The sequence below is a fragment of the Triticum aestivum genome, chromosome 5D (assembly GCF_018294505.1).
Source record: "Triticum aestivum cultivar Chinese Spring chromosome 5D, IWGSC CS RefSeq v2.1, whole genome shotgun sequence".
In the NCBI taxonomy this organism is placed as follows: Eukaryota; Viridiplantae; Streptophyta; class Magnoliopsida; order Poales; family Poaceae; genus Triticum; species Triticum aestivum.
This window is the reverse complement of record NC_057808.1, coordinates 530,854,080-530,857,709: the sequence shown is the minus strand read 5'-3', so window position 1 is coordinate 530,857,709 and position 3,630 is coordinate 530,854,080. Positions and strand designations below refer to the sequence as shown.

Below are 3,630 nucleotides of genomic sequence, written 5' to 3'. Positions count from 1 at the left end.
TACTTGAACCGTCTATACACCAGCCGTGATTTTGAAGCCGGTTTAATAAACTTGATGAAGGAGCGTTATGAGGTAAATACTACAACTCCTTTCCATATGAATATACTTTCATTAACCGCCAAGTTTATTGGACATGATAGAATAGAATGTGTTGTAAACTTCAATAGTTGCATAGATCAAATCCAGTAGCCCCCAAGGGCCAGTTTATGCTTTCAACATGAACCAAGACTTATAACAAATTTTATCGTACGTGGCCACGTCCTCCCACCTCTCACCCCCTTTTCCCTCTGATGAAACCTCCCACGCCGCTCCTTCTCTTTCCCCAATCCCCGCCAGTTCGCCACCACGCGCCAATCCCGCCGTCGCCCGTCGATCCGGCGCGCACTTCCACCCTCGTCTCTCTCCCTGGTCCAGCAACGTCACCCAGCCCCTTAGCTTTTCCTCCCGACACGAAAATGTCCTTTTGACTGTCGTCTCCGTCTTGTTGGCCCGCAGATCTGGCAGCCCTCGGCCACGACGCTGCGAGCTCTGGCCGGCTTGACCTCGTCGCCCCCATCCAATAGGTGCTCGACGCCGCTCCTCGGGACCGCGGCGGTCTTCTTCATGGGCTCTCTCTCCCTTCACCCCCTACGCCATGTATCGGCCCCTTCCTGAAGCTCCTCCTCATCCGGGTGGCCCCCTGATGTCGCCGAGTGGACCACGCCCACTCCCGCCTCCGCCTGCCTGTACCAGGTCCGGTCGCCTCTTCCTTTGGGCTTTGCGCAATTCATCGAGCAGGTCATATATGTGGCATGTGTACGTGTGCTTTTGTAATGGATGGTGGGATTGTGTTCTGGTGGTTGGGGTGCAGGATTTGCTCCTGTTGTTCAAGTTGAATAGCGGGGAGATGGTGCCATGAAGAGCTAGTGTGGTGGTGAGGTTCAAGTTCTATAACGAGGCCATGGTTGTTTGCATGTCTATTTAGGTCTTTTTTTCTTTTGTATGGTTGTTGGAAAAACAAAGCCGAGCCTATTAGTTTGGAAAATAAAGTCAAGCCTATGTGTTGAAAAATAGTTTGATTAACTAGCAAGTGGCCATTTGGTGCCGGTGAGTTGAGCTGGCTAGCTTGTGTTGATGCATGCATGTTTGGTCAAGGCTAGCTAGTTGCAGCAGTTGGGAATAGTACATAAGAGAAGAGACCCTATATCAGCGTGTGTAATCAGGAGTTCAGGACTGGCATGTATACTTGATACTACTGTACAGCTTAACTAGCAGTCCCTGTAAGCAAACCAACTAACATTGAAGAGGTCCTCCATTCATGTCATAGTACGTACATTCCTAGTTCTTTTTCCTTCAGTTTTGGTTCGTAGATGTAATTGTAAGTTTTGTATTCTCGCTTTTGCTTTTCTTCTCAGTATTTTGTAGTTCTGTAACATTTAACTTGTATGCCTAAGGCTGAAGCAGCCACTGACATGTTAACATCATGTCCCGTGTGTTCTTTCTCAAAGATGTAGAGCAGGGGTTCTTATAGTTTGATAAATACAGGCCACATCAGATTCTGAAGGCGGTTTTGAAAGGGAGTGAGATGATGCTCGTCAAGACTAACTAAAAAGGTTAGTCCATCATGTCTTACCCATTTAGTTATGCGCCAATTTAGTTCTGGACAACATGAGCATGCTGTAGATAACTTGCTTTGAGACATGCTCTTTTTATTTGGGCCTGATTTCTTAGCTTACCTCATTGCCTACATGGTACTGTTGTACTATATATGATGTATGCACCTGCTTATGCCCTATTTTCCCAGATGTGGCTCATAACTGAGATATCTATTTATTAAATCCATCTTAATTAAGGTGCGATAGCACAATTTGGTTAAACTCATATAGGAAAAGATGTTGCTATAATCAATTACAGTAAAATCATTTGCACAGAGAAAAATATTTCAACATTAGACAATATGATCTGGCATGTTTGACCCTTGTCAGGCGTCCTCCTTTCTAGCTTTTGTTTTTCCCTTTACTAGCTTTGCCTCTTTTGGTCTTCAGCTTTCCAGACCTTGATGCTTTTGAGAATGTCCAGCAAACTTGGTTTCATTTTAGTAATGGAACCAGGGGGTGCCTCTCTGTTTATCTAAAAAAGTGGACAGTATTAATTTTTTTTGGAAGTGCATACAGAAATAATGGTAGCTTAACATGAAGAATGATTGTGAGCTGTCACACGAAACATAAGAAGTTGCTTAATTTGGTATGCGCAATATAACCTAAACTATTGTTGGTGGAGATTAGTGTGCTACTGCTATTTAATTTGTTTGAATGAAAAATTATATTTATATCTTTCTTTACATGGCATTCTTAATCTGTTTTTTGTATTTATTGTATGCCCAAACTAGCCAATAGTGTTATGCTAGTCTACTGCTTCTGTTGTTTCATCAGACTGCAAAATATAAGCGCTAGTATATATACTTCAGTGGGGTTGCAGATGTCCGTTGTACATTTGTACTTGGTTATCATTTTACAACTTCAACAAGCCAATGAATCGATTATCGACACGACATATGTGTCTTTTAGATAAGGCTTTTTTTACCTGTATCACATGGCCATCTTGGTGTAACCATAGTACATGTGGGTTCTGGACATAGGATTGTTACAGTTAATTAGAAAAATGTCATGTGCTTCGAATTATATTAATGTTACAAGTAATTTGAAAAACATGATGTGTTCTGAACCGTTGCAAACTTATAATGAAATTGACATTAGTGCAGTTTATTGGTATATTCCTTTTGTACACAGAGCAACGTGTAGTACTCAGTCTATTATTTGGAGTTGCGTTCCTGCTGATTCATGTAACCCTGAAAATTGCATGTGAAGGACCAAAAGGTGAATATGTAGTCATACTGTTAGATATCTAACCAGTCAATTAGAACATCTAAGTTCCTTTTTTTGTATCCTCAATTAAATTTCAACTACAGTACGCCATTTTCATCTCCCTTGCATCTAGTCTAATCATTTCTTAGGAATGGGAGACAGTACTGGAAGAATCGTGATCTATGGCAAGGGTGATGATGTCTATGGCGATGATTGTTATGATCTATTTGGCGACGAGCATTATGATCCATATGGTGATGAAGGGTGACGAGTCTAGTGATCTTTCTTCAAGACGTTCAACAAAGTGAAATCATGGGGTTTTGGTCAATTTAGCTTATGCATAATGCTTGGATCATTATATCTTAGTTACATTTTTTTTTGCATTTTAAACTTCCTAGATTGTTCATCATGATCAATGTAATTTTGATGCAACTCTTCTGATATTTTGAAAGCTGTGCTATATACAATATATGTTACTTGGTCATGTGTGGGCTCTGCAATTCTGTGATATATTTGAAATGAAAAGCAATCCTCTAAGGGTGACTAATGGCCTACCAATGGCCTACCATGCAACGAACATCTGAGCTACACAATATGCCAACTTCTCAGCATTGTTAAATAAATATATATTGAGGGTGTTCGTCGGCCTCTCAACTATAGGAATAAATGAAGGGGTGTATGCACAACCAGCGATTATACTAGCTGACAGTTTGGTTCTCCTCTTAGTTATAATGAACCTTGAGGGGCCAAATATGCCGTCACCTATTGCAAAAGCTGAGGGGAATTG

At 41.4% G+C, this 3,630-nt stretch overlaps 1 long non-coding RNA gene across 2 annotated transcripts; it reads left to right on the top strand.

Annotated features, from left to right (window-relative positions):
* The first annotated feature begins 275 nt into the window (after positions 1–275).
* Positions 276–3,207, top strand: LOC123123523 (uncharacterized). Of its 2 annotated transcripts, XR_006460650.1 has the most exons (4): positions 276–408; positions 496–732; positions 1,525–1,592; positions 2,993–3,207. It is a non-coding gene; the product is annotated as an uncharacterized lncRNA (long non-coding RNA). The 2 variants fall into 2 exon arrangements; XR_006460651.1 differs by lacking the exon at positions 2,993–3,207 and having other exon boundaries at positions 496–2,687.
* Positions 3,208–3,630: the final 423 nt, after the last annotated feature.